The sequence below is a fragment of the Chiloscyllium plagiosum genome, unplaced genomic scaffold (assembly GCF_037043375.1).
Source record: "Chiloscyllium plagiosum isolate Xiang-an unplaced genomic scaffold, Cpla_swu_hap1 HiC_scaffold_29, whole genome shotgun sequence".
In the NCBI taxonomy this organism is placed as follows: domain Eukaryota; kingdom Metazoa; phylum Chordata; class Chondrichthyes; order Orectolobiformes; family Hemiscylliidae; genus Chiloscyllium; species Chiloscyllium plagiosum.
The window spans coordinates 39,770,180-39,795,168 of NW_028270167.1; the positions used below are offsets into that span (position 1 = coordinate 39,770,180).

Sequence of the window (24,989 nt, forward strand, 5' to 3'; positions counted from 1 at the left end):
ACTCCCTCTCAACTTTGGAGCAGCACTAATGTTTGAACAGTGATCTAATGAAGAGTTTGATAAACTCCATGCTCATCTCCCAATTCAGAGAGGTGAATGTGTGACACCAATCTCACAATGTCAGGACACAGTCAGTGATGCTTATCACTGATGCCACATATTGTTTCAGTTTGAATATTTGATAACATAATAGTGCAATTCAAACACAATTCATTGATTGTGGCCAGTCTGTGGTGTCTTGGAAATGTGATTGCCTTCATAATAAAGCAAGTTTCTTCACCCTGGAATAGAAAGGTTAAGTTTCTTACACTACATGTCACTAGGCACACCGTCATTCTTTCAGTGTGAGATATGACAAGTAAAAATTCCATAATAATTGCTAACCGAATAAATAAATAACTTGCTGCATAATTCATAACTTTGTTTTCGTTGAGTTTCATCTCATTTTACTGTTACAAATGCTATTAGCGTTAGGCAATGCTGTGACCAACTTCTCAAAATGAATATGAAGAAAGAAAGAGTTACCTTTTTACTGTACCTTTGATGACTTCTAACATTACAAAATATTTTACAGCCAATGATGTACTTTTCTGAAGTGTAGTCACTGTTGTAATGTAAGAAATGCAGGATCCAATTTGTGCACAGCAAGCTCCCACAGCCAGCAATGAGATAAATTAGCAGGCCATCTGTTTTATGTGCTGGGTAAATGTTGGTCGGAACACCTGGAAAGCTCAGCTGTTCTTCTATGAAGGAGCACAGAATCTGTGGAGACAATGGCTTAATGGTACTATCACTGGGCTATTAATCCAGAGACCTGGCCATGTCCTGGGGATCCAGATTTGAATCTTGCCATCGCAAATGGTGGAATTTAAATTCAAAAACTAATTTGGAGTTAAGAGTCTAATGATGACCATGAACCAATTGTTGGAAAAACCCATCTTATTCACTAATGTCCTTTAGAGAAGGAAACTGGTCTGGCCTACATGTGACTCCTGACTTGCAGCAATGTGATGTCTCATAAAACTGCCCTCTGGGCAATTTTGGGATGGGCAGTAAATGCTGGCTGAGCCAGTGATGCCCTCATCTCATCAATGAATTTAAAAAGAATTATTTTACAGCCACCTGAGTAAAGAAACTGAACCGTGGCTGATAGCTCTGACAGTGCAGCATTGCCTCAGTGCTGCAGTGCTCGAGTCCATGAGGTGGAATGGGAAATGCTGACCTCTGACTCAGATATGAAGCTGCTAATGACTGAGAGCAGCCTTCTTTCCTCTGATGGTCTACAGGACTAGGGTTTCTCAAGAGAATCTGTGCTTTCCTCATATTCACTTTTGAAGCGTAGTCATCAAAATGACAGCAAATCGGGAAGATCAAGAATGGGGAACATCCAAGATTATGAATACCCAGCTGGTGGGTTTGATGCTGATGCTTTCTCTCACTGTCTCACAACTGCCACGCGTTTGACTGTGGAATTTGGGGACTGAATGATTCAGACGGAGTTCATTGTCCAGACGCTGAAAAAAAGAAGGAAATGATTGCAGGGTTTAATCTACACATAAGAAGTGATTTATGGGGAAGGGTTTCTCCCCAATCTTTCAGAAAATATATTAATCAAATGTCTCCCAACTGGGCCCATTTATAGCATCTCAGTGCCAATTTTCAGCTAACTCAAAGGAAACAGATTTCACAGCATAGTTAAATCCTAATTCTATCAATAAATGTATGAGCACATCACAGTAGTTCAAAGACAGTGTGATATAAATACTAACACTCAGGCATGGAAGCACTTAAGACAAGGCCTGCTTCTGTGCTGCTGCCCTGTGTAGCCTCTTTGATCTGGCCTGGTATATTTTATGCATTGTCTGTCAAGTCGTGGGAAGGTCTATTTTTATCTCTCACTTTCCATGCAGGTAGGATCTAAACCAGATGTGCCAGAGTGCTGCCCAGAGGAAGCCTGCGTGGGAGCTCAGCTTTCAATGTGGTCAGCGGAGGATGCACCTTATTAGAAGCTGCTTCCTCTCGACTTTGAAGCAGCACCAACGTTTGAACAGCGATCTAATGTGGAGTTTGATAAACTCCACGCTTAGCTTCCCATTCAGAGGTGAATGTGTGGAACCAATCTCACAATGTCAGACATGAGTGCCTGCCAACAATCTGGCACATATCACAGACCTTGCAAATTCCTATTAAATCAGACAGGATTCCTTTTTTCTTCTTTTGAGAGATACAGTTATGAATTCTATCAAAGGCTTTAAACATAATGGGAACAGCATTTCCGTTAGGTGCTCCAGACAGACCCAGTGATTTTTAGTGCATCAGTAAATATAAGAGAATGTATTTTCCCAACTGTAAACGTGTGTTAGTGACAGAATTGTGTTAACTTAGACATGTGTCCATTTTAGAATAATGACCAACTCTCCGATGTTGTAACCTGAACGTCAGCACAGTTAGAGGACAGCAAAAATACAGCAGGATAGTGCAGATACAGGATGGATTCATTATAATGTAGACCCCATAATGACACAGAACAGGATAGGCAGTGCACAGATACGGAACACAGAAATATGGCAAAGATGCAGGACTGTGTCATTGTAGCTGGGGAGGGGATAGGTTAGGGCTATTATCACTGGACTGTTAATCCAAAGACCCAAGTAATGATCTGGGGATCCATTTTTGAATCCATCTATGGCAGATTCAAAGAAAATCAATTTGAATTCCATGAAAATCTGCAATTTATAGTATATTGATGGTTATGAAAGGATTGTTGATTATTGGGGAAAACCCCATCTGGTTCACGAATGTCATTTAGGGAAGGAAAACTGCCACCTTTACCTAGAAGAGCCGATAAGTGACCCACGGCAACATGGTTGACTCTTATGGGTAATTAAAGATGAGCCATAAACGCTGACAAGCTATCACATGAATGATTTTTTTAGAAAGTACAAGGAGATAATGGTGTATACATAGAAGACATGTAAAGTAGTAGAGACAAGGCACAGTTAAAGAATAGTGTACAGACAGCATGTGTAGATATAGTACACATCCCAGAAACTGTGGATATTGGGCAGATAGAACATGACACAGGTTAGTAAGGATACCTAATCAGATACAGATTTGTGCTTAGACACATGACTGCGTGGATACAGGTCAGGATAGATATCTCACCAGCTTAGAATAGTATAGATACAGGACAGTGTAGATATAGGTACAAAATGGTTTTAGTTTTTGTCTCTTTCTTTCCTAATAATCCCATACCTCACAACTGGATTCAACAATTCCATGATTGACACTTGTAGTCACTACACTGTGACTCAACCATTGCTTCTGTATTTAATTCTCTCAGGGTGTAACAAAACACATTCATGAAGGTAGAACAATGGATGTGGTGTCCTTGGATTTTAGCAAGACATTTGATAAGGTTCTCCATGCTAGACTCATTTAGAAAGTAAAGAGGCATGGGATACATGGGAACCTGGCTGGCCGTAGAAGGTGCTGGTAGATGGAAAGTATTCAGCCTGGAGCTTGGTGACCAGTGGTGTTCTGCAGGGATGAGTTCTGTGACCTCTGATCTTTGTGATTTCTATAAGTGACTTGGATGAGGAAGTAGAAGGGTGGTTTAGTAAGTTTGCCAATGATACAAAGATTGGTGGAGTGGTGGATAATGTGAAGGGCTGTTGTAGGTTGCAATGGGACATTGACAGGATGCAGAACTGGGCTGATAAGTGGCAGATGGAGTTCAACCTGGAAAGGTGTGAAGTGATTCACTTTGGAAGATCAAATTTGAATACAGAATACAGCATGAAAGGCAGAATTCTTGGCAGTTTGGAAGAACAGAAGAATCTTGGGGTCCACGTCCATAGATCCCTCAATGTTGCCACGGAGGTTAATAGGGTTATTAAGAAGGCATATGGTGTGTTGGCTTTCATTAGCAGGGGAATTGAATTTAAGAGCTGTGAGGTTATGCTGCAGATCTATAAAGCCCTGGTTAGACCACACTTGGAATATTGTGTTCAGTTATGGTCACCTAATTATAGAAAAGATGTGGAAGCTTTAGAAAGGGTGCAGAGGAGATTTACCAGGATGCTGCCTGGACCAGAGGGGGCATTTCTTATGAAGAAATGTTGAGGGAACTAGAGTTCTTTTCATGGGAGTGAAAAAGAATGATAAGTGACTTGATAGAGGTGTACAAGATGCTGAGAGGCATAGATAGAGTGGATAACCAAAGACATATTCCCATGGCGGAAATGTCTATCACTAGGGGGCATAATTTTAAGGTAATTGGAAGAAGGTTTAGGAAAGATGTCAGAGGTAGGTTCCTTACACAGAGAGTGGTGGGTGTGTGGAATGCACTGCCGGCAGTGGTAGTAGAGTCAGATGCATTAGGGACATTTAAGCAACTCTTGGCTGGGCACATGGAAGATGGTACAATAAGGGTATGTAGGTTAGTCTGATCTTAGAGTAAGATAAAAGGCAGGCACAACATTGAGGGCCAACGGGTCTGTACTGTGCTGTATAGTTCTATGTTCTATGTTCTAAAATCAGCAGTGGGTCAGGACATTCCTGGCTTGTCTCAACTGCATTAAGTCTGAAAGAGTTCAATTACCCATCAGGGTAATGGCCTCTGCTTCATTGGCACACTTTCCACTGGACTCCAATCATTTGCCTGCAGTGTGTGTAATCCACAAGACACACTTCAATAATACATTGCCCTTCCTTAGAATAATAGAATCCATACAGTGTGGAATCAGGCTATTTCACACCAACCTTCCAAAGAGCATCTGATCTAGACCCACCCCTCACTCTATACCTGTAACCGTGCATTTCCCATGGCTAATCCACCTAGCCTACACATCCCTGGAAAGTATGGGCAATTTAGCATGGCCAATCCACCCTGATATTGTGACTTTGGGAAGAAACTATAGCACCTGGAAGAAACCCATGCTGACACGGGGAAGAACACCGTGGGCGGCACGGTGGTACAGTGGTTAGCACTGCTGCCTCGCAGCGTCAGAGACCCGGGTTCATTTCCCGCCTCAGGCGACTGACTGTGTGGAGTTTGCACGTTCTCCCCGTGTCTGCGTGGGTTTCCTCCGGGTGCTCCGGTTTCCTCCCACAGTCACAAAGATGTGCAGGTCAGGTGAATTGGCCATGCTAAATTGCCCGTAGTGTTAGGTAAGGGGTAAATGTAGGGGTATGGGTGGGTTACGCTTCGGCGGGTCGGTGTGGACTTGTTGGGCCGAAGGGCCTGTTTCCACACTGTAAGTAATCTAATCTAAATGTGCAGACTCCACAAAGACTTTCTGAGGATGGAATTGAAACTAGGTTCCAGGTTCTAACCACTGAGCCACCATGCCATCCTTCAACAGCATTTCCCAAACCTGCCATCTCCACCACTGTGAATGACAAAGACAGCAGCTGTTTGGAAACACTACCAAGTCCAAGTTCCATATCATCCTGACTTGGTGGTAGAACATAGAACATAGAACATAGAACAATACAGCACAGAACAGGCCCTTCGGTCCACGATGTTGTGCCGAACATTTGTCCTAGCTTAAGCACCCATCCATATACCTATCCAATTGCCGCTTAAAGGTCACCAAAGATTCTGACTCTACCACTCCCACAGGCAGCGCATTCCATGCCCCCACCACTCTCTGGGTAAAGAACCCACCCCTGACATCTCCCCTATACCTTCCACCCTTCACTTGAAATTTATGTCCCCTTGTAACACTCTGTTGCACCCGGGGAAAAAGTTTCTGACTGTCTACTGTATCTATTCCCCTGATCATCTTATAAACCTCTGTCAAGTCATCCCTCATCCTTCGCCGTTCTAATGAGAAAAGGCCAAGCACTCTCAACCTATCCTCGTACGACCTATTCTCCATTCCAGGCAACATCCTGGTAAATTTTCTCTGCACCCTCTCCAAAGCTTCCACATCTTTCCTAAAGTGAGGCGACCAGAACTGCACACAGTACTCCAAATGTGGCCTAACCAAAGTCCTGTTGCAACAGTTGCATCATCAATTCACGACTCTTGAATTCAATCCCTCCGCTAATAAGCGCTAATACACCATAGGCCTTCTTACAAGCTCTATCCACCTGAGTGGCAACTTTCAAAGATCTATGAACATAGACCCCAAGATCCCTCTGTTCCTCCACCTCACTAAGAACACTACCGTTAACCCTGTATTCCGCATTCTTATTTGTCTTTCCAAAATGGACAACCTCACACTTGGCAGGGTTGAACTCCATCTGCCACTCCTCAGCCCAGCTCTGCATCATATCTAAGTCTCTTTGCAGCCGACAACAGCCCTCCTCACTATCCACAACTCCACCAATCTTCGTATCATCTGCAAATTTACTGACCCACCCTTCGACTCCCTCATCCAAGTCATTAATAAAAATTACAAACAGCAGAGGACCCAGAACTGATTCCTGCGGAACTCCACTTGTAACTGGGCTCCAGGCTGAATATTTGCCATCTACCACCACTCTCTGACTTCGACCGGTTAGCCAGTTTTCTATCCAATTGGCCAAACTTCCCTCTATCCCATGCCTCCTGATTTTCCGCATAAGCCTACCATGGGGAACCTTATCAAATGCCTTACTAAAATCCATGTATACTACATCCACTGCTCTACCCTCATCCACATTCTTGGTCACCTCCTCAAAGAATTCAATAAGACTTGTAAGGCAAGACCTACCCTTCACAAATCCGTGCTGGCTGTCCTTAATCAAGCAGTGTCTTTCCAGATACTCATAAATCCTATCCCTCAGTACCCTTTCCATTACTTTGCCTACCACCGAAGTAAGACTAACTGGCCTGTAATTCCCGGGGTTATCCCTATTCCCTTTTTTGAACAGGGGCACAACATTCGCCACTCTCCAGTCCCCTGGTACCACCCACGTTGACAGTGAAGACGAAAAGATCATTGCCAACGGTACTGCAATTTCCTCTCTTGCTTCCCACATAATCCTAGGATATATCCCATCAGGCCCGGGGGACTTGTCTATCCTCAAGTTGTTCAAAATGTCCAACACATCTTACTTCCTAACAAGTATCTCCTCTAGCTTACCAGTCCGTTTCACACTCTCCTTTTCAACAATACAGTCCCTCTCATTCATAAATACTGAAGAAAAGTACTCATTCAAGACCTCTCCTATCTCTTCCGACTCAATACACAGTCTCCCACTACTGTCCTTGATCGAACCTACCCTCGTCCTCGTATATCACTGATTCTTCATGTTTCTGGCTCATTATTCCAAAATACCTTCTCTCATAAATATTATTGGAACCCTTTTATCAAACAGTAGTTCGTGAAGGTTCCCTATTATCTGTATGGCAATTAGGAAGGGGCTATAAATGTCAACTTATCAGCAATGAACAAATCTCATCAAAGGATAATGAGAATCTCTAGCATTTATATCAGTGCCCTGTCCTCCAAATTCTTGCCACTCTTCCTGGACTGTCCACATCTCTTTCCATCCTTTATAACAGCTACATTTGTTTCGCACCTCTAGTAAAGTACAATGTTCTTAGAGCATTATAAAAAGTAATGACTCCAACCCACACAACGGGTTATTGAGTGAGGCTTTGTCCAAGGTGTAGGCATTAATGAGCGTCCAATTGGACGAAAGAGAGATAGAATGATGGAAATGTTTAGGAGGGAATTCCAGGGATTAGGATGTTAACTGTTGAGACCTAGCCACCAACAGTGGAGTGATGGAAATTAGAAGTGTTGAAGAGGCAACAATTGGAGATGTACAAAGATCTTGGACTGGAGTAGATTTCAGAAATCCAGATAGGGGAGCCCATGCAGGAAAGGATGCAAATTTTAAAACTGAGGCACTATCAGATTGAACCTTGACCTGGTTTCTAGTTTGACTGGATCAGCTACTGGACATTTTCTCTCTCTCAAGGCTTGTTCTGTTGGATCTGTGAAAAGGTGATCCTTGGAAAGTGACTAACAAAAGTTGAATGTTAGCTTGATGTCCAGGAATTTATTACTGGTTCCATTCAGCAGACCTGCTGTGACCTCAAGTGAAGTTCCTGATAAACCATACTTCCTTCCTTTTATAATTCAGCAAATCCCATGTCAATTCTGTTATTCATCTCTGCTCTTTTTGATACTCACTTTTCCTGACAGTTCTGTTGCTGTCTTCTTTCATCTTTCTTTTAATCTTTCTCACTTCTTCCTTTTATTTTGCACCCTCGGATGATGACTGTCATTTTGCTGGTCTCAAAACACCCTCTAAATCTATTCATTCTGTTCAGTGGTCCTCATTAGCGCCATCACAAAGACAACATTCTGCAGGGGAACTGGAAATCTGAAATAAGAAAACAGAAAGTGCTGGAGGTATTCGGCAGGTCAGGCCACATCTCCGGAGAGAAACACAGTTAACATTTCAGGTCTGTGACTTTTCATCAGGAATGAGAAAAGTTCAACAACACTGACACACTTATGTAGCTTCTTTCATGTTGTAATACACTTCTCAGAAACATATTCAGATGAAATTTGACACTGAGTCAATAAAATGGAATGATACAGCTGAGGTAGTTTTTAAGGAATATCTTGAAGGCTGAAAGTGGAGCTCTTATGGTGAGCTGGCAGTGCCCCTACCTCTGAGCCAAGAGGGCTGGGTTCAAGTCCCATCTGCTCCACAGATGTGCAATAACATCTCTGAACAGGTTGGTTAGGAGACATCTCAAAGAAGAAAGTGAGACATTTTACCCTGGGTGGGCAGTGTATGTAAATTCATAGTTTAGCTGGTTACTTTGGTGATTTGGTGGAGGTTTAATTTAAAATAAACAAAGAAGGATAGTGAGGTGGTTGGGTGGAGAGGTTTAGAGGCAATTACAGAGCTTGGGACAGTTCAAGGCAACAGATGGCATAACCATTAATAGAAATCACAAGATGCCAGACTGAGGGAGGAAAGAGAAGGAAGAGCTGGGCAGCCAAAGTAATTCAGGAAGCGCAATGGGCAATGAGTGAATTGGATTTTTATCCTTTACTATCTAATAGGATGTGACAAACCTAGCATCTGTAATTGGCCTTGAACTGATTGTGCTTTCTCAGGCCAAGGCAGTGAGGGGTCAGAATTGGTCTTGTACCTCGGGACTCCTATGTAGGTCCTAAAGAGGCATTATCAGATGGGGTGGACTTCTGAGTGGCTTTGAAAATGATTGATGGAAGAAGAGAATTTGGAAGACTATGAGGATAATCTCAGTTTCCCAGCAGCAGGAAACCATTCAGCAACCTGACAGATTGTGCTTATTTGTACAGTGAGAATTTGGTGAATGACTGGGTTTTCAATTCATGTTATAAAAATTATTTCATGACATGCGGACATTGTGAAAAAGCCAGCTCTTGTTGTCTGTACTAATTGCTCCGTCAGCAATTCAAAGTTAACCACATTGCTGAGTATCGGTATTTGCACGTACTGATTTCTATCTGTAAAGGAAAGTAGTGAAGCAGGTTTATTTTTAAGCACACATAATGGTAGTTATCATGTCCACTGTCATTACTGAGATAAGATTCATATCCCATAAGACCCGAAGACATAAGAGCAAAATTAGGCCATTCAACCCATTGAGTCCACTCCACCATTTGATCATGACTGATATGGTTCTCAAACCCAATCTCCTGTCTTCTCCATGTAATCCTTGATCCCCCTACCAATCAAGAACCTATCTATCTCTGTGTTAAATACACTCAATGCCTTGGCTTCCATAGATCTCTGTGACAATGAGTTCTATTGAGTCACCACCCTCTGGCTGCAGAAATTCCTTCTCATCTTAGTTCTAAAGGGTTGTCCCTTCACCTTGAGGCCTTGCCCTCAGGTCTTAGTCTCTCCAACAACTGGAAACATCTTCTCCACATTCACTCTATCCAGTGTTTCAGTATTCTGTAAATTTCCATGAGATCTCCCACACCCTTTGAAACTTCATCAAGTACAGACCCAGAGTCCTCAACCTCTCCGCATTTGACAGGCCCTTCATCCCTGGGATCATTCTTATGAACCTCCTTTGGACCCCTCCAACACCAGAACATCTTTTCTTAAATACAGGGCCCAAATCTGTTCACGATATTCCAAATGCTGTCTGATCAGCGCCTTACACAGCCTCAGCAGTGCTGAACTGAAAAACCCAAGCTACTGCGCTAGGATTTGAAGTCAGTTCCTTGTGGAGTTACCCTGGGTCTTGGGATTATGAGTCCATGGAGCCGGTGTGGAGGTGATAGGGAAGAACCATCAAGCTCAACATTTCCCTCAATTTAGGAATTGCCTGATTGGCTGACATATTTGCTCTGATGAAGGGCTTTTACCCGAAACGTCGATTTTACTGCTCCTCGGATGCTGCCTGAACTGCTGTGTTCTTCCAGCACCACTAATCCAGACATTTGCTCTTGATGTTAAACACCATAGGCCCTGTTTAAAATCAGCTGCTGTCTTGCTATGAGGCAGGTTATCCCCACTCCGCTGGAAATTATGTTTGATTGTCAGTCGACTCGATTTTGAGTCTGATTGAGTCACAGTTGGAGGCAGGCACTGCCAAACAGTAGCCCCACAGGCCTGGGAGCAGGCCCATCAGCTCTATCCAGATTGCCACCTCCTCCTTGCCCTGGGCCATTTTCACAGAAGTGTGATTGGGCAAGGCTGAGCGTTCCTGCCTTGATGCTGTGAGTGGCGAAGCTTATTAAAAGTCAATTAAAAGAGGTCAACTGTTGTATTTGGTTGCCTGGAAGAGACCTCCGAGTGACAGATTTGGGACTGGGGTTCTGCAGACCTGAAACCTGGATCTTGTCTGATAGCTGGGATCATCAGCATTCCACCATTTAGCTTTCCTCACTGGCCCAGCTCCAAACAACACCTCTATTTCAGAGCACTATCTCCTTTACTCTCCCACCTTGATTACTTAGATTAGATCACTTACAGTGCGGAAACAGGCCCTTCTGCCCAACAGGTCCACACCAACCCTCCAAAGAGCAACCCACCCAGACCCATTCCCCTACACCTAACACTATGGGCAATTCACCTAATTTGCACATTTTTGGACTGAGGGAGGAAACCGGAGCACCCGGAGGAAACCCACGCAGACACGGGGAGAATGTGCAAACTCCACACAGAGAGTTGGCTGAGGCAGGAATTGAACCCGGGTCTCTGGCACTGTGAGGCAGCAGTGCTAGCCACTGTGCCACCGTGCCGTCCATATTCTGTTCATGATCTTCTGTTGCTGCTTTCAGAATAGAAGACCTCCTCCTTGACCCTCCGATATTAAGAGCTTACTGTTATCGGACTGTGAGCCTGTCCTCTTGCCAATAATTGAGTGCTTTGAAGGAAATCAGAATGATTGCCTACTTTTCACACCATGGGGGATCCTCCTTCCCATTTGAAAAGAAATATGCAGTTCAGAAGTTTGCGTGAAAAATATTGCTCAGTGACGACAAAAGCAGGATCTCCTGAATACTTTGCCCCCACATTCTCAAAACCTGCATTGTCAATGGGAGCAGTAGGTTCTGACTCTGCAGCACCTTCAAAAGGGAGCAGGACAGACCCCCGACAATAGCAGAGTTTGTATCAAATAGGAGATCTGTGTCTTTATGCCTAATATTTGATTCATTCATCTCCTACAGGTTTTGATTATCTGAGGGAGGTCAGGAGGATTTTTTGAGATTGTCCTTTCTTTTATTAACTTGTGCCTTTGCTCTTTGATTGCACCCCTCTGGATTACATGACTGTGGGATGGAAGAAAGCATTTGGACCTGTTACTCCAGTCATGAGGGTGGGGCAGGTGCAATGCAGAAGCCAATCTTTCATTCTCTGTTATTTTGTGTAAAAGTGAATGCACTTTCTGGAATGAACAGGGATTTGTTCCACTGCTGTTTTTAAGAATGTGGCAGTGGCTGGTCCATTTGAATGTTGTATGCTTTATGTGAATGGTGCTGTGTCAGGGCTTCAGGACCCTGCAGCAACCTTATGACAATGTCTTAAGACTGCACATCATGGGGTATAAATAGCACAATTTGGGCGAAGTTAGAAGGTTCTCCAACATGGAAATGAAAACACAAAGAAGGTAGTGTATATGTAAGCTAATTTAATTACAGGATCGGAGCCTGGTATATCTATGATTATCATATTTGGTAGTGTCTATTACTATCATATGTTAGCAGTGCTACCTTGAATTCTTATTCTGAAGACAATTCATGACATTGCCTTCTTCACTCAAACTTAGACTCATAGTACGGCATCAAACCACATAACGAAAGAAATGGAAGGGGAGCTTAATCAATAGGAATGTTGAATAATTTCCTTCAGACAATGGTAACATAGATCCTGGCAGTGTGAGATGCAATCTTTCAGCATTAGGACAATCTGAGGCCAAGTCGTTATATTAATCGCAGAAACCTTTTCACAGTTTTCAGCTGTATAGCAGCTGGCTGAAATTTTGCCGTGAGCTAATAGTCTTATTATAAATTATATCACTATTCTTTGAACTTCATGTCAATATGTGCACTATCTATTGGAATTGAAGTTTATAGGGCTTCAGAAAAGAAACCAACTTTCCAAAACAAATGAAAGGAATTTTCATATGTGAAGGAAAGCAGATTTGTTTTGTCCTGTACATCAGGTATAGCTGTGCCAATTCACCTTTGGAGATGGTTACAACATTAAAGTAACCAAATGAGATTACAGAGCTCCCCTGCATGCAGGGCATGTACAGAACATAATTTGTCTCTTCTCATCTTCACTGTTGACAATCATTTCCGTAACCAAAATTAAACATTGTGTGAGATTGGGCAGCAGCTGGGAAGGAAGACTTGGAGGAAGTGTGGAGGTGAGCAGAAAGATCCAATATTTGAAAACAGATGCATCTTTGGAGGCGGCAAGGCCTCGGAAGGGCTGGGCAGTTGGAAGCTGAGATCATTTGGATCAGGCATAAGAGAAGCAGAAGGTCAGTGGAAGCATTCATTCCAGCCGCTTCCTGACTGTCTCCAACAATCAGAAAAAAAAACCCGATATCTGAAAACCATTTCATATCTGCACCTTGTAGCCAGCTGCCTGTCCGAGTGTTAAGTTCGGCCGGCTGTTTAACATCAGTATCTGATGCAGGAATGCAGCAGAATATTTACAGCATGAAATGGAAAAAGAATAAAGAAAAGAAAACCAGATAAATGAGAGGAACTATGCAATGCTCTCACAGAGCTGCCTATCTCAGATTATAAATCCTTAGCAAGGTTTTTAATCAGGTCCCTGTGGCAGACTGGTCAAGAAAATAAGAAGGAGGAGAAAGTGAGGACTGCAGATGCTGGAGTACCAGAGTTGAAAAATGTGGTGCTGGAAAAACACAGCAGGCCAGGCAGCATCCGAGGAGCAGGAGAATCGACGTTTCGGGCATAAGCCCTTCTTCAGAAAATAAGAACCCGTGGGATCCTGGGAAAAATGGCAAGTTGGCTCCAAAATTGGCTGAGAGAGAGGAAGCAGAAGAGCTGGTGGAGAGATGTTTCCAGTGGGGTTCGGCAGAGCTTGGTGATGGAGTCCTTGCTGCTTGCAGTGGACCTTAATGATGTCGACTTTATTGTAGGGGGTGTGGTCGATATATTTGTGAATGGCATGAAAATTGGTAAGGTGACAAATAATGAGGAGGATAGCCATAAACTGCAGGAGGATATTCACAGTCAGCTGGCAAGAGCAGTGGCAAATAATTTCACCTAGAAAGTATGAGGTCATGTAGCTGAGCAGGGTTTAAAAAGAAACAAATGATTACGTTGTGAATGGTAGGACACTGAAAAGCACTGAAGATTGAAAAGACCTTGATGTGCTTCTCCACAGTTTCCTGAAAGTAGTAGGGCTGGTAGATGAGGTGGTTAAGAATGCTTATGAGGTACTTGCCTTTAATAAACGGGTATTCCTGATGAAGGGCTTTTGCCCGAAACGTCGATTTTACTGCTCCTCGGATGCTGCCTGAACTGCTGTGCTTTTCCAGCACCACTAATCCAGAATTTAATAAATGGGTATGAGAATATAAGAACAAGGAGATCGTGCTCAAACTGTAAACATTCTGGTTAGGCACATTTGTGTGAAGTTCTGATTACCACATTTTAGGAAGCTTGTGATTGCAATAGAGAGGGTGAAGAGGTGGTGCTGCCTGGGCTGGAAGGTCTGAGCTATGGGGAAAGATTGGATGGACTATGGGTTGCTTTCCTGAGAGTAGCAAATGCTTAGAGGGGACTTGATAGAGATGTATAAGATTATGAAGAATGTAGACAGGGTTGATAAGAAGGCACTTCTTTCATTAGTAGAAGGGTCAATAACCAGGGAGAGTATATATTTATAACCAGGGAGAGTATATATTTATAACCAGGCAAAGTATATATATATAACCAGGGAGAGTATATATTTATAACCAGGGAGAGTACATGTTTAAAGTAGGAGGTAGAAGTTTAAGAAAAGAATCAAGGAGAGTTTTTTTTTCGCTCAGGGTCATAGGAGTCCGGAACTCACTACTGGTTGAATTAGAAACTCTTGTAACACCTAAGTAGCATTTAGATATTCATTTGTATTATCATAACCTCCAGGGCTATCAGACAAGAACTGGAAAATAGATAGAGTGGTCAAATGTTTATAGACTGGCACAGCCATAATGGGCCAAATAACTTTCTTTTGTGCTTTATATATGTCTGAGTTTCACTTCAGGAAGGAGAACTGAGACTGTTGACAGTAACGAGTCTTGAAGCATGAAGCATGTGGGAACATTAAACGCTGCAGTCAGGAAAGATCTTTCCCTAGTTTCACATGAGTTGCACTGGGTATGTGTGGGGGAGCCTGAGAGCTCAGTGATATTTGGAAACTTGTGGTTACTCTGCAGCAATGTTGACCCATTGACCACAGCACCTGCCACCTCCGAAACCATCAGACTACTGGCACTCCTCTTTAAAGGTTGTCTCTTTGGGTTCCTGCTTCTCATTGGTAATTTGTGTGAGACTTGCTTGTGACAATATTGAGTTCGCCAAGCTGGGGGATATATTCCAAAGGCTGTTTCTGCAGCTTCTAATTTCAGGACTCAGGGCTGCTCACTATGGCTAGAGAAGAACTTGGAATGTAAGTGAGATGATCCACTCACCAGGATGTCTCATGTGCCCTGGATGTGTGTCAAAATCATATCCAAATAGGTTGATTAAATAACTGTAAAGCTGTACAGGAAGTATTGGGAATGTGGCAAAGGTGGAAAAACAGCCTTTGAAATTGTAAGAGTTAAGAAGTACAGAAGTGGCTGGGGGCAGCGAGACACTTCTGAATCCTTTAACTTAATCTCTCACCACTGTTAAAATAGGAGTGGAAGGCACTTCTGGCACTGTAGTAACGTCCCAACCTCTGAGCTAGGTGGCCCAGGTTCAAGTCCCACCTGAAAATATCCGAAATACTAACAGCAACAGAATGATCTCTTCAGCCTTAATTCATCACATAAGGACGTCAATTGGCCCTGGGAGACCTCCCCAATACGAGAAAGAGTTGGTCGGGAAAGGCCACATATCACTGAAATGGCACCAACTTTGCACCCCATCCCCCACGCGTGTCGCTCTGCTGCCAAGGATTGGTGTAAACGTTGATCCAATCCCTTCCTCTGAATCAGAAAGCCTGGGTTGAAGTCTCACCTGCTCCAGAGGTGTGTAATAGTATTTCTGAGCAGGCCACTTTAAATAAAATAAAATAAAAACTGATCCAGTAGGTCGTACAAAGAAGTGGACAAATTATACTCAACAATGAGCAAGATCTGGTTAACAGGTAAACGATGTGTAAACACTAAATATGTCCTGATCGTTGCATAATCATTTTAAATGTATAACTTGAAAAAGGGAAATTAGAGCTCTTCTGCTGCAGTGGTGATGTCCCTACCTCTAAACAAGGTGATCCAGGTTTGAGTCCTGCCTGCTGCAATGGTGTGTAATGACAACCCAACGTGAAACAGTTCATATGATTCTAAATTTAGACAAAGCAGACCTTCAATGGATTGGAACAGAGACTGTCTGCAAAAAAAAGTAAATCTGTTCTTGAGCAAAAGGGCAGAACTGTTCAAGTAAGATGATGAGTAAGAGGCTAATGACAAATATGATATAACGTGCCACTGAACAAGTTTGCACCACTAAGGGGCAAGAGTTCAGCAGGGCAGAAAGAAAGACCTTGATAACCAATGAGGTAAAATATACCATGAACCTAAAATAACAAGCGTGTAAATTAGAAAACTAAACAGAACCAAGTGAATAAAAAAGAGCCAGGGGTCAACAAGGATGACAAAGCAGCTAGTAAGAATTACAAAAGGAAGCACCAAAAAAAACTTAGAAGAGGTATAAAAGGCCTATTCTGAAGAAGTGTCAGACTGGACTTGAAACATTAACTGTTTCTCTCTCCATAGATAATGTCAGATCTGCTGAGTTTCTTCAGCAAAAATATGGAAAATGAAATGGGAATGGGAGTGGTTTGAGTTTCTCAGTAATGCCAGATCATGATTCTGAAACATTTTTCTTTATCCCCGATCCCAACTCTTCACCAACTGGCTTTAGGCTTGAATCCTGTCTCAAAGTGGAGCAGAGGAATACAGTTAAAAGCTTGTTTGCTTGGAGCTTGTTTTTTGATCATTCACTTTAGCCACTCGACCACAAATGGTAGCTCCAGCTTCTCAGGGTTCCTCAGTCTCAGGGAGATTCCACGCTCTGCAGATGATCTTCACGGCTTCTTAACAGCAGGACGCCTGCTCTTGTTTCCCTCATTTCATCTTCAAGCACTGAGCACAGACCTCAATCTGATCCCACTACTTTCTGCTCCTTTCTTAGCCTAATTCACAAACCATGGACTATGATCTTTGGCTATCCCCCAAAACCCAACCTCCCTACACTGGAGGTTCCCTTGGGACATGATCAATTCCAGTGTCTGGCAGTATTCCCTAGCAGCGCCACCTGAAGGCAGAGGTCCATTTGGTAAAACATTCTATTGGTACAGAGAATGCCTTGCAATGAATACCCTACAGAGAACATCCTGAAGATAATTCTCTACAGGGAATGACCCACAGGGAATATCCTTCAGGGAATGCCACACAGAAAGCAAAGCTCAGGATCCAGCCCTCATGGATGTTGGAAATTAGGAGGCAGTGCCTATTGCAACACCTCCAATACTCAACCTCATTTTAGGAAGGTTGATATTAGTCTCATATGGAAAGCAGCATATGTACCCTTTGGGATTACCTGGACTCCAAAGTTGTCAACACAAAACTTTGTAGTCAATGGAATTTAGAAGGTTATGTGTTGATTCAATCAAAGCTTTCAAGATGTTACGGGGTGGATCAAAGTGGTTCCTGTTGCTTAGAGAATCTATGGCCAAGAATCAATGTCGAAACATTAGACCCAGACCTTTCAAAATAAAAATAAAAGTCATTTCTATCCCCAAAATTCCCATTTTTCCACAAATGGCAATTGATTTTCGAGCAATTGTAAATCTCAAGTCTGAAACTGATAGACTTTTGTGAATGAATGCAGGTCCAAAGCATTAGATCAACTATTGACTGATGGAATGCCAGAACAGGCATGTCGGATAAATAGCCTCCTCCTATTCCTGTGCTTCTGTTTGAAAGTTAATACAATGGATCCATTCATCTCAGACTTAAAACCTAAGGAAGAGATTTTATAAATCTAGCAAAATCTGGACATCTTTTTGAATTTGTTTTGTCCCTTCTTTTCCTGTCAAACCTCTTACCAGGAATATTAAAATAATGATTACAACATTGTATTGAATCACACCTGGTGACCTTACTGATTTTGGAATAAATGCTGCGAACAGTAGTCTTGGAACACAAGAGAATGAAAGCTCATGGGAAGCAGCTACACAGCAAGGAAGCAGAGATAAAGAAGCACAATTCTGCAGCCACACCAATCACTGTCAAGAGGCCAAGAACAAATGGTCACAGTGACAAAGTATATCACTGGTGACTTTGGCCAGAGTAGAATCTTAACTGAACAGAAACAGAGATGACGAGGTTAATGATATGATCATATACAAGAAGAGCACAGGGATTGTTGATGAGGAGATGTCAAAAGCAGTTTTGAAAGCAACAAAGCTTGAAACAGGAAGAAGCGGGTAATGGCAGTCATCAAAGGATTGCACTGTCAAAGATTCAGAGTATGGAAATTGGCTTCCACAGAGAAAGTGAGATGATTCAGAGGCATGAGAATAGTGGCACAAGATAAGGCTGGGAACATAAGGAGGGCAGGAAGAGGGCAACTAATTAGATTAGAGAGAGACAACTAATGATGATTTAACCTGAGGGCTACCATGCCCCAGGTGAGGGGAAAAGTTGAGAAAGAAAAACCTTCATGGAAACCTCAGCCAGTGATGGGAATTGAAGCCATGCTGTTTGCATTACACTGCTTTGCCAACCAACCATCCAGCCCACTGAGCGAAAGACTAGACTATTAGAAAGCAGATCTTGACGTCCCATGTCAACCCTCCTCCCCAAGCCATATTTTTTTGAGGAATGTTGCAGAGAGTTGGCACGTCTCATCAGGATATTCTGCAGTGTCTGTTAATAGTAATAAAGAAATCACTCCCAAAAGTGATTCATCATCTTCTCAGATATTGGAATGGGTTTACTGAGCATCATAGAATGGTTGAACTTTTTATTTCATCAGAATAATTGGATGTCAGGTACTGCAGAATACAATTGGGTCAGCTAATATTTTGTTACAAAATGTAGTAAAAAATGTTGCATCGTGTCGCCACTCTCCAGTTCCATCTTAAAACATAGAAAGTAAAGCAAAATATAGAATTTAAAGGCAGGAAATGAAGAAACAAAGGAAGTGTCCAACTTTGCAATCCTCCATGTTAAGTGCTCTGACATGGGCCCTTGGCCTAAGTGGCCAGGCACGAGTCTCGTTTGCCATGCTGCCGCTGGAGTGAAAGTTGCCGCTCTTCGACGCCATCTCACCTCCATCGACATCCTCACCGTTATGAGTCCTCTCTGGACCTGTCCAATGCAGACATCACTGATGCTGCCGGGTACCGCACTGGCACACTGGGGCTGCCGTGAGTGTGCTTCATGAGAAACACATTTGCATTTTAATGCTCCGGACTCATTAGCAACAACAGTAACAAATTTATAGATTCATTTTATCATTTGTTTTACGTAGCATGGAGGAGCAGGGAAATCTGTACAGGGATTCGGTGAAAACGAGGCATAAGAAGAATGTATCAATTCACCACTGATGGTCTTGTAATTGGAGAGGGGAACCCTAGTTTATAAGAAGGGTTCTTGGAAGGGGAAATATTCTGTGCAACTGCACTAATGTTGGTGCAATATTTCTCATGAATTTCAGGGCTTTTGCATTCATTTTCCTTCAATCTTAAATTGCTTATGTCAATAAGAGATCACAATGTTGTAACTCTGGATCTATCTACAAACCTCTTGCAACATCCAGACCAACATTTAACAAAGCAAACCAGTCAATATGAAATCTAAACATGAGCACAACTTGTGTCGACTCAGCTTCAAGATCTGCATTGCGAGGTCTTCTGAGATACTGGCTTTGGTTTAGTGGCAATACATTCTCTTTTGAGTCACGGTACTTCATTATGTTAAAGCGATGAGACAAATGCAAGTTGATGTTGTTGTTGAGTCAACTGGTTCTAATCTCAAGTCCCATCCTGGGATTTAACTGCATAGTCCAGGATGAGACTCTCAAGCAGTACTGTAAGTGTACTGCACTGTCAGAGGTGCAATTTTTCAGATTCAGTATTGAAACAAGCCCCTACTTGCTTTCTCAACTGGACGTGAAATATCGTCCTTACAGGCAGTTGAAGTTTTCATAGTGACCTGGCCAGTATCACTTGACCAGTAGCAGCAGAAGCATACAATTTGGCTTCTTGATTCTTTGCTGGATCTTGCTATGTACAAATTTGCTGCTTTGTTTTTGTGATTGTGCTTCACAATACTCCCTTGATTGTGAAATACCTTAATTTGCCCTGGGGCAGCACATTGTACTGGATAAATACAAGTTCTTTCCTTCAGTGAGGTCAGTTCTTGGCAGATTTTGCAGGGTGCATAGAAACATCAAGCACCAGCTGCAATGGTTCCACCTAGCACCAAGTTTCTTATAATAAAAACAGCAATCGTGTTGAAACAATGTCTGGCTTTGTGTCAATTTGTAGTCTAAAATCACATTTAGTCCATGTGACTGTGATCCTGTTAGGCTCTGTATTGAATCTTCCCCAGATGCGAGGACTAAATTTTCAGGTTGGTCAGGCGCCAGAGGATGTTTTGCAATACCAGACTGTCAAGAGCAGAAAATAGTGCAATTTGTTTTCTGAATGAATGTGTGTACAAATTTATCCCAGCTTACCCCACACCCTAAACTCAATTCAAAATAGGCTGCATCAGAGAACAGGGAGATTTCCTTCCTCCAACCTTATCTCATTGACCATGCAGGACGGGGAGATGGTTGACCCTGAGTCCCTGTGCAATTCTCTATTGTCTTTTGCTTTGTGGAATGTAAATGTCACTTGTTGACCCTTTGATATCTCTCTGTCCATTTACTTTATCTTTTGTGTGGCAATTGGACAATGCACATTTGAAACAATTCTTTTTTCTTGTGTTCAGAGGGTGAATTCCAAACTTATCCATGTTCACACCCAAATATTGGCCTCATCAGAAGCTGTGCTGCCTTGGGTCTGCGAAGGTTAGGCAATTGTACATGAATCTGCAATCACACACTCTTCTTAAAGTGGTTGTGGAACAGATTTATTTTAATTCCCTGATCTCCCCAACACCCATACTTCCCACAGCCATCCTCCCTTTTTTCACTAAGTTAATTGCTCCTGAGGTGTTGAAAGCATTTGTGGTATCAGTCAGAAATTTTGACAACCATTAAAACAGTTTCAATTGATAATAATCCTGTTTATGAGTAGTATAGTCACTGAATCAATGATCAACTGAACAAAGTAATATTCTGGCAATCTGGGTTTGAATCTTGCCATGACAGATGGTAGTATTTGAAATTAAAGATCTGGAATTAAAAATCTAATGATGACCATGAAATAATTGTTAATTGGTGTAAAAGCCATTTGGTTCACTACTGTCCTTTAGCGAAGGAAGATTGGTAGCAATGTGATTTGCTGTTAACTGCCCTCTGAAATAGCCTAGATAATCACACTCAGCTATTTCAAAATGACCAAAAAGCCTCAAAAGAAGAGTGAAATCAGACCATGATCGTACCACTGTGCCACGACCTCCCCTGGGTTTGGATTGCCATTGGCATGGGACATATTCAGGAATGGAGATGATGTGTCTGGAACATTGTCTCTAAGGTGTGATGCCCTGAGTATGACTATATCAGGCTTTTATTTCGCTAATGAATTGGCCATGCTATATTGTTCATAGTGTTCTGGGTTGTGTGGGTTACTTGGGGTAAATAGAGAATTATACAGTAAGGGAATGCGTCTGAGTGTGTTACTCTTCAGAGGTTCAATGTGGACTTATTGGGCCAAATGGCCTGTTTCCACATTGTAGGTGTTCTATGATCTTTTATGAAATCACTTGGTATCACCTTAGAAACCAGAAACGAGAACAACAAAGCTAACCCTGTCCACCCTGCAAAGTCCTTCTTATTCACATCTGGAGGCTAGTGCCAAAATCGTGAGAGCTGTCTCACAAACTAGTAAAGCAACAGCCTGATATAGACAGCACCATACCTCAGAGACAATGTCCCAGACACACCATTTCTATCCCTGGATATATCCTGTGCCAACAGCAGGACAGACCCAGGAGAGGTAGTGGCACAGTGGCATACAGTCAGGAGGGAGTTACCCTGGGAGTCCTTAATACTGAATCCAGACCCCATGAAGTCTCATGGCATCAGGTCAAACAGGGGCAGGATTTCAATGTCTACCACCAAGAGTGGCTTGGCAGCAGTATCACTGATTGAGCTGGTTGGGTCCTATGGGACATACCAGCTAGACTGGTCTACGGCAGGTGGTGAGGAAACCAACAAGAGGAAAAAGCATATTTAAGCACATCCAGATGCTGGCTCCAGATGCATCTGTCCATGACAGGATCAGTAAGAGTGACCACTGCATAGCCCTTGTGGAGGTGAAATCCTGCCTTCACATTGATTATACCCTCCATCGTGTTGTGTGGCACCACCACTATGAAAAATGGGATAGATTTTGAACAGATGTAGCAACTCATATTGGGCATCCATGAGGCACATTGTGAAATAGCAGCAGTGCAATAATCCCAGACATGGTCTGGCCAAGCATATCCCCCACTAATACCATTACCATCAAGCCAGTTTGGCTCAATGGATACTGTAGGAGGGAATGCCACTTCCTCCACCATCCACTTCCCCCACACCCCCACCCACTCCCAACCCCACTCCCCCTCCCAGGAGCAGCACTAGGCATACCTAAAAATGAGGTATTAAACTAGTGAAGCTATCAAACAGGATGACTTGCATGCAAGTGATAGACAGAGCTAAGCAATACCACAATGAATGGATATGAACTCTGCAGACCTGCTACATCCATTTGTGAATTGTGTTGGATAATCAACCAACTTACTGGAGGAGGAGGCTCCACAAATATCCCCATCCTCTATGATGGAAGAGCCCAGCACTTCTGTACAACAGATAAAGCTGGAGGATTTGCAGCAACCTTCAGCCAGAAATGGCAAGTGGATGATCCATCTTGGCCTCCACCAGTGGTCCCCAGCGTCACAGATACTAGTCTTCAGCCAATTCGATTCACTCCCTGTAATATCAATAATTGGTTAAGGCCACTGGGCTGTGGGCCCTGACCACATCCTGGCAATAGCACTGAAGACTTATGCTCCAAAACTTGCCACTTACCAAATGGAGAACTTGCCATTCCCCTAGCCAAGCTGGTTCAGTACAGTAACAACACTGGCATTGACCTAGCCAAGTTGTTTCAGCACAGTTATAACACTGGCATCGACCTAGCAAGATGGAAAATTGCCCAGGTATGCCCTGTGCACATGAAGCAGAACAAATTCAACCTGGCCAATTACCACCTCATCAGTCTCCCCTCAATCATCAGTAAAGTGATGGGAGGTGTCATCAACAATGCTATCAAGCAGCACCTGCTCTGTGTCACCCAGTTTGGTTTCTACAGGGACACTCAGCTCCTGATCACATTACAGCCTTGGTTCAAACTGATGGGGGGATGTTATTGGAGTTGAGCACCAGAATGTTGGTTGAGTTAGTTCTAGCAGGGTCAGATCATTGGATTGGCAGGGTTTCTGGGTCGTTGTAAGCAGCCAGGTCTTGTGGTGTCACTTATAGAGATGTACAGCATGGAAACAGACCCTTTGTTCCACCTCCTCCATGCTGGCCAGATATCCCAACCCAATCTAATCCCACCTGCCAGCACCTGGCCCATATCCCTCCAAACCCTTCTTATTCATATACCCACCCAAATGCCTTTTAAATGTTGCAATCATACTAGCCTCCACCACTCCCTCTGGCAGCTCATTCCATACATGCACCATCCTCTGTGTGAAAATGTTGCCCCTTAGGTCTCTTTTATATGTTTCCCCTCTCATTCTAAATCTATGCCCTATAGTTCTAGACTCCCTCACTCCAGGGAAAAGACCTTTTCAATTTATCCTATCAATGCCCCTCATGATTTTATAAACCTTTATAATGTCACCCCTCAGCCTCCAATGCTCCAGGGAAAACAACCCTAGCTTATTCAACCTCTCCCTATAGCTCAAATCCTCCAACCCTGACAATATTCTTGTAAATCTTTTCTGAACTCTTTCAAATTTCATCAACATCCTTCGGATAGGAAGGAGACCAGAATTGCACGCATTATTCCAAAAGTGGCCTAACCAATGTCCTGTACAGCCGCAACATGACCTCCCAACTCCTGTACTCAATACTCTGACCAATAAAGGAAAGCATACCAAACACCTTCTTCACTATCCTACCTACCTGCGACTCCACTTTCAAGGAGCTATGAACCTGTACTCCAAGGTCTCTTTGTATAGCACATTCCCTAGGTCCTTACCATTAAGGGTATAAGTCCTGCTAGGGTTTGCTTTCCCAAAATGCAGCACTTAGCATTTATCTGAATTAAACTCCATCTGCCACTTCTCAGCCCATTGGCTCATCTGATCAAGATCCCGTTGTAATCCGAGGTAACCTTCTTCGCTGTCCACTACACCTCCAATTTTGGTGTCATCTGCAAACTTACTAACTATACCGCTTAAGCTCACATCCATATCATTTATGTAAATGACGAAACGTAGTGAACCCAGCACCGATCCTTGTGGCACTCCACTGGTCACAGGCCTCCAGCCTGAAAAACAACTGTCCATACCACCCTCTGTCTTCTACCTTTGAGCCAGTTCTGTATCCAAATGGCTAGTTCTCCCTCTTTTCAATGAGATCTAACCTTGCTAATCAGTCTCCCATGGGGAACCTTGTCGAATGCCTTACTGAAGTCCATGTAGATCACATTGTGCCTAAATTGGTGACTTTAGTGGTGCATAGGCTGGGACTCCAGTGGTGAGTTGTGGGCTCAGTTTAGTAGTTACCAGAACACATTTTTAAACCTCTGACTTTACAGGTTAAGAACCCATCCTGATCTGTAATAGCTTACTGGACCAGGCAGGACATTTACCCATTGATGCTGCTAGTTAATAGTGGCTTTGAGAACAGGGAAACGTGTTAAGCTTTCATCTCAGGATGCTTTTATTATAAAATGACATTTTCTCAGATTATGTTAACTTGAAAGGAGGCAATTAGTCTGCTTTAAGCAAACACCCTTCAGTTGCCGCTGGATCTCACAACAGAGATCCTACTGCAAGAGTTCGTCCTGGCTCCTCAGGGCCAGTTGTAATTTTCTCCTGTCCACATCTAAGCATCTACCTCATATATTATAATGGATATCAATTCGGACTGACTAGGCAGCTATTTACTCTTCTGAAC

General features: G+C 43.0%; 1 long non-coding RNA gene across 1 annotated transcript in view; it reads right to left on the minus strand.

Annotated features, from left to right (window-relative positions):
* Positions 1-1,428: 1,428 nt before the first annotated feature.
* LOC148142285 (uncharacterized) overlaps positions 1,429-24,989 on the minus strand; it is a 31,366-nt gene continuing 7,805 nt past the window's right edge. Inside the window, exons 2-3 of the long non-coding RNA XR_015752056.1 lie at positions 8,136-8,328; positions 1,429-1,514 (exon numbers count right to left, since the gene is read on the minus strand). This is a non-coding gene — a long non-coding RNA (uncharacterized LOC148142285). The remainder of the gene's footprint in view (positions 1,515-8,135; positions 8,329-24,989) is intronic.